General features: G+C 32.4%; 1 protein-coding gene across 5 annotated transcripts in view; it reads right to left on the reverse strand.

Annotated features, from left to right (window-relative positions):
* The window catches only part of atos (atos homolog atossa), a 152,067-nt gene that overhangs the window by 33,030 nt on the left and 105,783 nt on the right, over positions 1 to 13,254 (reverse strand). For all 5 annotated transcript variants that reach the window (XM_070108026.1, XM_070108025.1, XM_014232770.3 and 2 more), the window contains one exon: positions 2,132 to 2,410. The gene's annotated coding sequence lies outside the window, so the exon portion shown is untranslated. The remainder of the gene's footprint in view (positions 1 to 2,131; positions 2,411 to 13,254) is intronic.

Consider the following 13,254-nt stretch of genomic DNA (forward strand, 5'->3'; position numbering starts at 1 on the left):
AAGATAACCTACTCCAGATGCTGCCATAAATCCCCACATCATGAGCGACCCACCACCATGTTTAACCGTGGCAGTCATATTCCGTGGTTCAAGCCCAGTATTAATTTTTCTCCAAACTTTTTCATGTCCATCCGAGCCAAAAATATTGTATTTACTTTCGTCCGAGAAAATAACAGAATTCCAGAAATGTTCGTCTTTATTTTCGTGCTCTTTCACAAACTTCAATCTTTTTTGTCTGTTAGTGTTGCTTATGAATGGCTTTTTACGGACATTACAACCATGGTAGCCAGCATCATACAGTACTAAACGAATAGTTTGGGGATTGCAGGTTTTACTAATCTCGTTTGCAATCTCTCTACTCACTTTTGGTGCACTCTTTGCGTTCACCTGCATCTTGCGTGTTATAATACGCCGCTCGTTTGCATTAAATATTTTTGGCCGCCCAAATCTTTCCTTTTTTTTTTGTATTTCCTTCATTTTTATATTTTTCTATTATTTTTTGAAAAGTTGAACTACTTTTATTTGTTATTTATCCAATTTGCCCCTGACTTTTTTATTCTTAATGTAGTTTTATTGTAACATCTTTTAAATTTTGTGATAGTTATCGTCCGCGCGGCGCCATGATCAAAATTTAAATTAAATTGCGGCTAAAATTTTATTAAAACTTGTAAATCTTTATATCTTAAACAAAAAATAGCTATTTAATGATTTTGAAACGAACAAATACTGTGTGCCAGTCAAAAACATACTGAAATGGTAAATTGCATACATATTTATGTGACGTCATTTTTGGTTTTTACTGGAAAAATCAAACGGTTCTTAATAACGGGAAATAGATCTATCATACTCAGGAAGGCGATGGCGATGTTATGTATAATTGTTATTGTAAAAAACACGAAAAGTTTTTTATTTTTATTTTACAATTGATATGACTTTTTTTATTTTTATTTATTTTATTTTTGTGATACACTGTATATATACAACGTATATATATATATATATAATCAAAGTTCTAACAAGTATTAAATTAAATTTCATTGAAGTGAAAGGTTTTAGTACAGCAACAACGAAATTGTGTATTGTACATCAGCTGTTTGATATGTCGCTGCCGTTTTTAAAATATTTGAGGAGCTGGCTTCAAGACGAAATTTGCCGACAAGAAAAAGTCGCTGTCGTGCAGTCATCTTTGTGCTCAAAGTATGGGAATTAGGTGTCTAAAGATAAAAATTATTCGAAGTATTAAATAGTTACTTCAGAAGGCTTTGAGTATTACTTCCAACTTAATTACATATTGTCAAGTTTACGAAACTTTCCCCAACATTATAGGTATATGTATGAACAAGAATTACAGAAGCTTTAGCATTAAATAAACGCAATTCATTTGTTAAGCTTCTTAAGCATAATGGAAAAGTTTTATGTCTCATAACTATTGTACATTTGGATGACTCAATGACATGTTGTTGAATAGACATTCAGGTTTTCTTAGAAAAGCGATGACTCAGTTACACATACAAATAAATATGCATACACACATATATATTGAAAAAAATTTATATATACGTACGTTTGTAATTTGTAATTAAAGAGCATGATGTGATTTCAGCCATGATGATATTACCAAGATTTATTGCGCATACAAACATGCAAACTGTGCATACGAGTGGGTAAACTCGTAAATGTTTATATAAAAAATAATTACAACTACAGTTTTCAAAATAAAATTCGAGAAATCACAATTTTTCTTATAAAAAAATACTTGAAATTTAAAAACTTTATTTATGGTCTGCAAAATATTTTCAGGGCGTTAAGTTTTCCGTTTGCTTCCGATTTCAACATATCCGAATTAGTTTCAAATTGTTCACTTATCAAGAATTAAAATAGTTTATAACGGAACATAAATTACTGTAATTTATTGAAAAAAATTGAAAATTAATAATTTTATAATATTTTAGCTAGGTACATATACCTATATATACATACATGTTTTCATTTTATGCCGAAGTATGTATGTTTAAAAATATAACGCATTTATAACGAGACTATATACCGGAAACTGTACACCACATGTTCGAATTTTTTAAAATTATTTCATATTGTTTAATTGCATTAAAATACATTTTCGACTACTCACCAAAGATGTGTTGCTAGTAAACAGTTTCCGACACTTCTACTTCTCACTTATACTTCCGCTCTCTCTCTCTCTCTCTCTCTCGATCTTTACTTTAGTGCAGATTACAGCAAATAATTGATTATTATTGCTGCACTTCGGCACATCTGCAATGTTGTCTCAATCACTTTCACTTTCGATCCGTCGACGGCGGCTGTCAAGTCCTTCAAAGACCTTTCAACCTCAAAAAACAATAACTGCTTTTTTATTGGGCATTTTTATGGATAAACGCTTTGTGCCTATCTGCAATGAAAATAGAGAATCAGAGTGGCTTATTAATAGAGTAATTACATTTTTTTTTTTGCATAATATAGTAAAATTGTTTATTGTGATATAATGAGTAGATATTAAAAAGTTTCATATAGCCATGGTTAAGTCGTACAGAAGGATATAAAAACTGAAAGGCTAGAAGAAATTACTCTAGGCTTGTTAGAACTAGACATTTTTGCTAAGGATTATATGTTTTGGAAGAGTTAGAAATTAAGACTATTCCATAAATATTTGAATAAAAAATTCTATATGGTAAAAGCTGTATTATTACACCTAGCAAACCTTAGAAATTGAAGAAGATTATGGCTCATGTTGATCTCTAAACTCGAGTTTAAGATATTGGTTTAAAAAACTAAAAGTTTAATTTGAGTATTTATATTATGGCAATTGAATTTTTAAAAGACAATAATATCTGTATTCATATGCTTTAAAATTTTTATAGAAACGGGGTTCCTAAATATCTTTTTTTAAGGCCGATAGTGTTTTTAGACTCAAAGTACACTTTTATTAAACGGGTATAATAGTGAAAAACCCCTATTCCTCCGCTATAATGTCGAGACGTTCGAATCAGTCAGCTCAGCTCACAAAACTTTAAACACGTTTTCCTCGAAATTCTACGTTTAAAATCGGGCGATGGCGGTACTCGTAGACTATAGCTCGTAGCTCGTATATCGTATCTATACGAGGGGGTTTAGGGTGTCAAAACCACCCAAAATCGAAGATTTTAAATCAAATTCAGAAGAATTTACGAAGTAACATCAATTTTAAAAATATGTTGTAAGGCAAAACCCCCAGAAAGTAATTCTGGAAACGCCATTGACTTGAAATTTTAATTGTAGCTCACAGAAAGATTTTTGAAAGACTGCATAACAGTTTTTTACGGTTGCATCCTTCGGTAATTGAATTTTTTAAAGCTGAACACAAACGTAGTTTACTAGAAAGTCCTATTTAGATTAAGTTCGGGTTTTTTATTATTCAGATACCACGAGTTCCCAGAGTTACCGGGTTTTAGACTGCCCTAACCCCTCAAGTTGCTGTGCTGTGTGTACATGCAGTATAGAAAGGCTTAAGGGCACTTCGGAGAATCTTTAGGTCATTGACTAACTCTTACTGGGTTCCAATTAAGTTATTTATATACATCACATAGTAAAGTAACGGTGTTGTAAATCTGACTTAAAAACTGTAATTCCAGTTCTTCTACAGATAACCTTAATGTGACTAAAAAATATTATATTTAATCCAACCCAACCTAACCTAACTTTTTTATGAGTTCGTAAACTATTGAAAATTACTGAAAGCATTTACGAATATACTAAAGTATCACTGCTGTTTGCCATGCAGTATTTGCAAAATAACTAAATGGAGAATATCAAATTGAGCTCCGTTGTTTGGGTAAATATTTATTGCAAATAACAAAAGCTCATTTTGCTTATTGTGCACAAAAATTAGACTAATGCTAAAAAAAACTGCACCATCATCCACTTTTACGCATAAAAATAGCGACTGGAAGCCGAGGTCATCGAATTGAGGTCGATTTATTTTATTTGGCACAATTAGAAAGGCACAATGAGACAAGGAGACAAGCAAAAAAAAGCTCAGCTAGAAGACACAATAAAATGCAGAAGCGCTGTAGGCGAAATAGCGAGCGAATAAAAAACAGACTTCGTGCAATTTATGTACTTAGTATGCATGTGTGTGTGTGTGTGTGTGTGCTTGTGAGCAATTGCATTTTATAGTTCTTCCTCATAGCTTTTGATTATAGCTGGCGAATGCGATAAAAGTGAGGAAAAGGCAGCAATTTTCACGGCAACGGAAATATTGCAAGTAGTGCTGGCGAACAGCTGTGTGTGGTTGCTGTTGCACACTAAAAAATGGTGAATGGCAAATTTGCTGAATTACGACGACAGACAGACAGACTGATTATGCGAAAAACCCGTTAACTGCATTAAAGCGTGTTAATTCCAACAATACTGCGAGGATAACGCATCACCGCTGCTTGTGTGTATATGTGTATATGTGTATATGTGTGAGTGGTGTACGTGCTACAAAAAGCTAAAGCAAGGCAAAAATGAACACATAAAAAAAACGATAAAAAAAAGTTACCAAACAAAACATGCACAAAACAAATTATGGCAAATGCCTTGTGCAACGCTCAATTTGGTCACTGCCACATGGCGCAAAGCGGCATCAACAATTGTCAGTTGCAACAGCGGCTAGCGCTGTTTACAAAAGTTTTCTTTTGATTTTTCTTGTTTTTGGCATAATCAGGTCTATAAAATAGACTTAATTTGTACATGAACTATGACTAAGTCTAAGCATATGTTGGCAGTTTGTTTTAACAGCAGCAGCAACAATAACAACGCTTGTTGTTGGCTCTAATATTACCTGCAACGATTGGAAGCCGTTAAATTGTTTTATTGTTGTTGGTATTGCAATATGCTTGAAATATACAATAATTCAACATTTTTATATGTTGTGATTGTTGTTGTTTGTAGATTTCTGAATTTTAAAATGAAAGTTGTCCAATAACCGAAGCAGAGAGGGTAGAGTTGCTCCGAAATAGACAATGAGTACGGCACCACTGTAGAAGTGCACATATAAGGACAGTTTTATAAGTCAGTGCCTTTTTAACTAATTTTTCCAGAAAATATAATACTTTGTATAATCATTTTAAATAACCAGACCAGAATTCAGAAACTAGTCACAATGACCTGCCACATAACTTTTTATATTATTTTTACCCAAGTACCCCACAGTTTTGCCTTTCACTTGATCACTAGCGCAATATCTTCGAACATATTTTATTTTTCAGTTGCGAAATTGCAAAACATTGTAAAATGCTCATCGAAAGTAACTGTTAGGTGGCTCTTATCAACGATTATGAGTAACAAAGCACTCATTCATCGTAAATTTTATTTATGACGTTCCGCCATCTTAGAATAATAATTGTTATGTTTATTGATAAAAATAAATATATTCCAAAATGAGTTTTAAAAAATTTTGCTGAAGTAACAAACTTGAGCGAGTAATAAGCAAGGTCTAATAGTTTGCACTAATCCAACTAGACTACGTTAGATTCGCTTTGTTTACCAAAGAACCAATTGCTGAAAATCTCACACCGGAATTTGACACTATAGAAAGTTTCTTAGACAAAGAGAGATATTATATAATATAAACCATAATTTATATAAAATCATATCCGTAAGCTCAAGACTAGCTTACGTTAGGATTGACAAAAAAAATAAATTTTTCACTTGGTCTCCCAGATTTGGGATAGTTTCGGGAAACAAGTATAAAAAGTTTTTGAATTTTTGCAAATACTCTAGCAACTCAACAAAATATCTGAACCCCCTTATAGCAGACATTGACAATTGAATTCGTAAGCACAACCGATGAAATGGGATAGAACTTTAAGAATGTCGAGGAATTATAAAATAATTAACACTTTTCCTGAACTGTTAGGGCACCAGAAAAATTATCTATTATAAAAAAATTCAACAAATTATAAAAATGTTTCATGTTTCTGAACTTTTTGAAGCCTATTACGTTCACCTTTAAATATTAGACTTCGCGTCTGCTTTATTAATTTAAGAATGTTGAGATCTTATAATAATTACAGTCAGTCACTGATCGTTCTATCATTTATATACATAAATATGTGTGTGCTCTCTAATAATATTATTATATTTAATTTAACATGCGCTTGCGAAGCTATTATATCGTTTATTCGTTAATTGCTAGGAAGCCAGCTTTAACTGCCTTCGGTGTAGTGAAGCCACTGGTGTTGCAGCAATGTTGCAATCATCAGTCATACATAATGGACACATCACTGAAGCATTAAGCCAACAAACAACAACAATATATGAATAAAAAATTGATGAGGCAACAACTGAATTGGAGCAATTGAACAGATATAAAAGCTATGTATGTTAGATATATGCTTACATATGTGTATGCAAAAGTAACAGGAGTGGCATACAAATGGAAATGAAGCTTTTTTAGCTTTAAGTTTTGGAAAGTAGCGAAACGAACAAATAACAGATTTAAATTCAATAGAGTGACATAATAAAATCGAGATAAAAAATAGAGAGTGCTTGTACAAATTTATGGAGGCAACTATAAATGCTCTTAAGTTGAATTGAACTGGATACTTTTTCTGATTTTTTTACAGAAAAGCACAGAGAGCACCTATTAGCGTTTAGACAAAATAATGTAAATATTCGTATATTTACGACAATTTTATTATTAAATTTTAGTGATCAAGTTGGCTGTGGACTTTTTAAATATTGAAGAAATAAAAATTTAAAAATAAATAAATTAATTATTTACTTGTAATATTAAATCTTTATAAAGTGATTTGCTTACAAATGCACAAGAAAACTAAAACATAAAAAAATCAGAAAACAACAAATTGCATTAAACTGATTAAATTGTAAAGTAGCGACGTGAAGGGGACCGAGAAAAAGCGTGAACGTGACCAGAAACGCGCACTGCGCATGTGCAACACCGCATTGTAGATTACTCAAACACAGCGTGGCGCATGTAAGGGAGGGGAGACATAGCGACAGCAGCGCAGTAGCGTGGCGGTTAACGACAGAGCTCGCCAGTGTTGTAAAACGAGTTCGGAAGATTGCGTGTGACATAAAACATGCACAAAAAAAGTGTAAATATGTGTATATAACAGCATAAATTAACAGCGTTGACATTCGAACATTAGAAAATGTATATAGCAACAAAAGCAATAACAACAACATTTTTTAATATAAATATTTGCTAAACATGTAATAGAAAAATTATACAATATGTAATTAAACAATAATAATCATTACTTATATTGCAAAAACAAGCGCAAATGACAAAAAAACCAACAACAATAATAGCAGTAGCAAAGACAAAGTGGATTAGGTCGCACGTAACTCGAACGTGCCACTTTCAAGCAGCTACTGTTATGAACACACATATACGAATGTGCATATATAGAATTGATATCATTCTGCGTCTAGCCCCTTGGACACACACATACATATATGCACATGTATATAATTTGTATGCAAGCGCATGCACGCAGCTATCTGTGTCTTTGGCGTTTGCATTTGATTTTGCGCGCCTCGTGGCGGAGGTGCGGCTTGTTGGCCGCTTGGCTGCCTTGTGCCGCTTTATTTTTACATTTTTTTTTGTATTCATTTTTATTATTTCCAATTTACTTATTCTTTTTTTTTTAAGTTAAGCAAGTAAGCAAATAAAGCTGCAATGCGTCCAACTCGATGATAACGAATTGTATAAGCAACAACAACAACTAAAACATAAATTACAACAATAAAAAATTACAAGCAACAAAAATATTATAAAAGAGTTTTATAACAGCAACAACGAATTTATATAAATAACAAAAACAAGAACAAAAAATATAGCAACCAAGCAGCTATATGCTATAGTGGTCCGATTTGAGCCTTCGGAAATTGTACCGTTGTTGCCTGGAAAATAATCCATGCCAAATTTAGTAAAGATAATTTGTGAAATAAAAAAGTTTCCCATACAAGAACTTGATTTTGATTGGTCAGTTTGTATGACAGCTATATGCTATAGTGGTCCGATTAGAATAAGAATGTAATTATACCGCTATTTTCGATAATAATGCATGCTAAACTTAAAATACACTGTCTTGGGTATAAAAACAACAAAAAGTTACAAAAACAACATAGAAACCACAAAAAAAACACGTATAACAAACACAACAACTGCAGCTGATTTCAATAAGTATCTATGCACGTACACACACACACACAAATGCGCACTCAATTGCATTGCCATTTGTAGTTGTTGCAATGCCATAGCAACGTGCACATTTGTGGCGCTTTCAAAGCCCGGCGATTATGCAAAGCATATGTTGGACTTGTTTTCTCGTTTTTGGCATTTGTTTACTATTTTTGTTGGCATTAAAATTTGGCAATACAACAAAGCGCTGAGTGCGCGCTTGTGGCGTTGCCAGCTTGTATTTAATCTGACTTTTTTTATTTGCCTTAATTTTATTTTGCGCTTCATTTGCTGAGCTTTAGAATCCAATTGCCAGCAGCGACATAGTTATTAACTGGCACAAGCGCCTTAAAGCCAAGCCTGCGTCACAGACACTTGCACAACAACACATACACTAAACATATATACACACACTTACATATACATATATACGAGTATGTACATATGCAACATCAGCTATTGGCAGCAGTTTAAACGCTTGAATTGCAATTTTCAATTGCGGAGCTTTTGGCGCGGTTGCCAAAGCGGTGGCATGAGCAGCGACAGCAGTGGTAACCATGGCTGTCCGTCCGCCTGTCTATTTGTTGCAGCAACTTGCCGACACAGTTAGCTGTGTGTTTGCGCGCTAGCACAGTTTTATGTAGTTTTGTATGCCACAAAGTGGGTCATGGTTAGTATGTTGCATGTTGCCGTCTGTCATTTTTGTCACTATAATTTTAAGTTTTTTTTTTTATTTTTATATTTTATTTTTGTTCGATTTCCACGTAATTTGCAGAGTTGCCGAAAAGCAGATGTGTGTTTGAATGGTTATTTGAAAAAGGTATGTATGTGTGTATATATAAACAAAAAATTTGAAATAATGAAAGGCAAAAGAATGCTGAAACTTATAAAGTGCAGTTAGAAATAAAAAACAAGAAAAAAACGGCAACTATTCGGCTGCACCGAAGCTTTAATACTCCTTTCAGATGCATTTTTTGTAGTATGAAAGGGTATAAAAAGATTTGTATCTTGATTTTGATCTGTCAGTTTATATGGCAGCCATATGCTATAGTTGTCCGATCTGAACAATTTGTATGGAGAGTGTAGTGATGACTCAGCTAATATTCTAGGTCAAATTTCGTGCAGATACCTCGTCAACTAAAAAGTTTTCCATACAAGGACATGAGTTGGATCGGTTAGTTTATATGGCAGCTATATACTATGGTTGTTCGATATAAACGGTTCCGATAAATGAGCAGCTATTTGGTGAGAAAAGGACGTGAGGTACTAATTCGCGTATATACAGACGGACAGACAGGTCGTTTGGGGTGGATTATATGGACAAGGAATTAGATCAACTGATCAGCTGACTAAATATTCTTTTCAGGTTCAGTAAGTTTCGAAATGATTTCTTATGCCGGATTCCGAGTATTTATAGCGCTAGATTTTACAGTACTAACCGAAACTTGTACAAGTTTCATTCGGATGCTGAAAATACTCGTTATAGAGTAAAGAGGTTTCTTAACCACGCTCAAAGATGTGGAGAGACTTAAAAAATATTTCTGTAAATCAAGAAAGTACTTTTCTCAACATCTGTGCCCTTAGTTCGAAATAGCATGAACGACACTACTGGTTTTCTTCTCTACTTTTTAGAATATGTTTGACAGACCATTTATTGCCGTCGTGACGTCATAAACGAAATAATGAGAGTGTTTTTCTATACAAATATTATGATTATTATTATAATAATTTTGGATATCATAAATTCTATACTTTTTTGTTTAATGGGAGCGACCAATAATATCTCTTAGTTCTGGCTGGCAACACCACCGGGTAGTGGGGTGGAAAACAGCTGACGAGGAAAAAGGTGATTTGCTAAAATTAATCCCGCAAAAAATTATAGATCAAATAAGTGTGTTTTTGACTTTATGAAAATGATGCGGTGGGATGGTAGTTTATTTTGTGGGGTTTTGTTTGTCGAGGTGTTTTTTATATTTATTTTTAGTACGTAAGTTTATATTGCAAATTTAATGCTAAAGAATTTGTGTTGGACGCTCGGGGGTAAAGTAGTCCTAACCAACATAAGGAAAAATTCCAAACTATTTATTCCCGAGAAGAGAGAAAGCGAAGGAGAAGAGAGACACAGAGAGCATACATAACAGCTGGCTTCAATTTGCAAACCTTGGGAGAGTGGCGAATCGAACAAACAACTGGTATAAATGCAATAGACTGTTTTAATTAAATAGCGATATGACAAAAAACTTTGAGTTAGTGCTCTATCTACACACTCGCCGGCATTGAACTCACTGGATAACTTTGATGCCGAGGTTAGAGTTCAAACATAACGAACAGAAAAGTGGCATATGAAAAAGGTAATATATGCACAGATATATACATATTAGGGTGAATTAGAAAAAAAAACTTAAACTATTCGGCTGCATCAAAGCTATAATACCCTTCTCTGATGCATTTTTTATAGTATAAGGGTATAAAAAGATCTTGATCTTGATATGTCAGTTTATATGACAGCCAGATGCTCTCCAAATATGAACACTTAATAAAACGGGAAGGCCGCCTAAATGTTTTATATTTTTTTTAGATAGAAAAATTAATATCTCGCTTCTAACTACTTGAAAACATATTTCGTTTTATGGATTTTGAAGGAAATTGTATGCTCTTCAAAAAAGGTCTATAACGATTTTTTCGTAAATTTAAACGTTTAAAAAATATTAACGCTTGAAGTTTGTTTTTTCTAAGGCAAATTTGTTCTTTTTCTATTGAATTTTATAGCATAAAAAACATGATTTTAAATTGCAAAGCTCTTTGTCTTATAGGAAATTTTTTACTTTACAAAAATGGTTTGTATTTTTCAATTAAGTTAAGCGTCCAAAAATAAAAAAGCAAAAACGAAAAAAAATAATTGTTTTTTTTCTTGCAAACGCCTTCGGAAGTTTCAGTTTTCCACCTAAAAAAAGATACGCAGTTAGTGTAATTTATCAAATGTATATACATAAAGTACACCATGTCGTATGAGCAACACAGAATATATTATATAAATCACTTGTATGAATGCTTAACAACAACATAACTTTAATTGCATATAACTTTTAAGGGAATATTTTTACGGAAAAAATCATTGAAACCTTTTTTGTAGAGAGAAAAACTTTGTATTACAATAGAATATCACTTTTTCAAAGTTGTTGATTTACTTGCTTAATGCAAAATATCATAAAATTCCATATTATATACCATAAATGGAAAAATAAATATAATTTAGGCCCGAATTAAATTGAAAATAAAGAGCTTGTTTGAAAGCTGAAACTTCATGGGGCATTTGCAAAAAAAAAAAAAAAAACATTAAATTTGGGAAATATGACGAACACCCTAATAAATATATGGTATATAGTATATAACACTATTATCACAAATAAATATGCATTTAATTAAACTCGGCTCAATGTGACAGTTTTTCATTTCGGGGACGTTAATGTCATGCTGAACACTTTCGATATATTACATAAGCGCTTTTCGCTACTTATACCCATTTAAATACATAGCATTTCATAATACATATGTATGTATATAAAATAGTGTATAATACTTGTGGCATGATTTCATTATTACAAGCGCTTATTGCAATCAGCTCACTTATGGATACTGTATTGTGTTATTGCCACAATAATGCAATTGTGAAAAACCAATTATCGACTTTAATTACAACATATGTGTGTACATGTGTATATAAGCATGAAAATAAGCGGTCATAATATTATATGTATCGTAAATATGTTCGTATGCATGTATAAGTATGATTGCTTGTAGCTAATGATATATGATTTAATTATTTTCATAGATATTTCTCCGTCATACTGCAGTCATATGTTCATTGCATACACTGCGAAGCAAAATAAATGCATTCATGTCGTTAACGAAGGAATTAATATGAAAATAATGTAACATTATTATTAATATAGACTGATAAAAACTTATCTCCCACAAAATTATGACACTAAAAATTAACAAATTAAAACAAGCAACTGGTGTAAGCTATCATAATTGAATATACTGATGTGTTAGAGAAAGCAAGCAGTTATAACGCTTTATATACTCTCTTATTTTGAATTCAACGCAACCCGTCTTCGTTTCGCCATTTCGTTATCTTTGAGCGTTACACTCTTAGCTAAAATTTTACATGTTAAGAAAACAATAAAGTTAGTGGGCTGAGTTTGAGTATCCGGATGCCTCAATAAAATAGTGTAACCGCTCTCTTTGATGCCACTAAGTTTTTTTTCTACATATTTTAGATCAGTGTTACTACTGTGAATAACTCAAATGACAAATTACTATCAAATTTGAAAATACAAAGATTCCTTATTTATTGATTTTAGGAACCTAAAGGTTGAAGTTAATTATAATTTTTAATAAAATAATAGAACGTGAAAGCTAACCGAAATGAAGGGGTTGGTCGTCGAAAAGAGTGTTGCAGGAGCTTCTTATCAGGAGAAGTACCCGAAAACGTTTCAAAAAATCTATTTTGATATTGTCTGTATCGAAAGGTATAAGATCTAAGAAATTTATTGCAAAATTTGAAAAACCGATTTTAAAAATTGTGAAAGATATGCCACTTGAAAGTGGTTGACGCCGAGTCGAGCCAGCCGACTTTCAACCGCAAACTTTAAACAGCGTTTTCTCGATACCATGTTTGTCATACGGGAGTAAGGGATTACGGAAAACGTAGTATCTTCATTCAGTTTTTATTTTAAAGGGCATAAAAAACTACTCAAGATATAAAAATGAGAAACAATTTTTTAGACCATTTTAATGCGATAATAATCGAACATTTTGTTGAAAAAAAGTGAAATTTTTTTGATGTCTCATTTTCTCGGTTAGAATTCGAATTTCCTAAAGATCGTAGTCTATCTAGGGTAGTAGTTTTCTCTAGAGTGAAATTATGTTTGATTTTATGATTTCAGATTGCGGCGTTTACAATAATTCCGATGTCAGCGAAGACACGACTTAACATACTGGAACTATAAAAAGTAAATTAATTCTAAATTTTTCATAAGGTAAAAAAAGTTTTTTTT

This window comes from Bactrocera oleae, chromosome 4, assembly GCF_042242935.1.
Source record: "Bactrocera oleae isolate idBacOlea1 chromosome 4, idBacOlea1, whole genome shotgun sequence".
Taxonomy (NCBI): domain Eukaryota; kingdom Metazoa; phylum Arthropoda; class Insecta; order Diptera; family Tephritidae; genus Bactrocera; species Bactrocera oleae.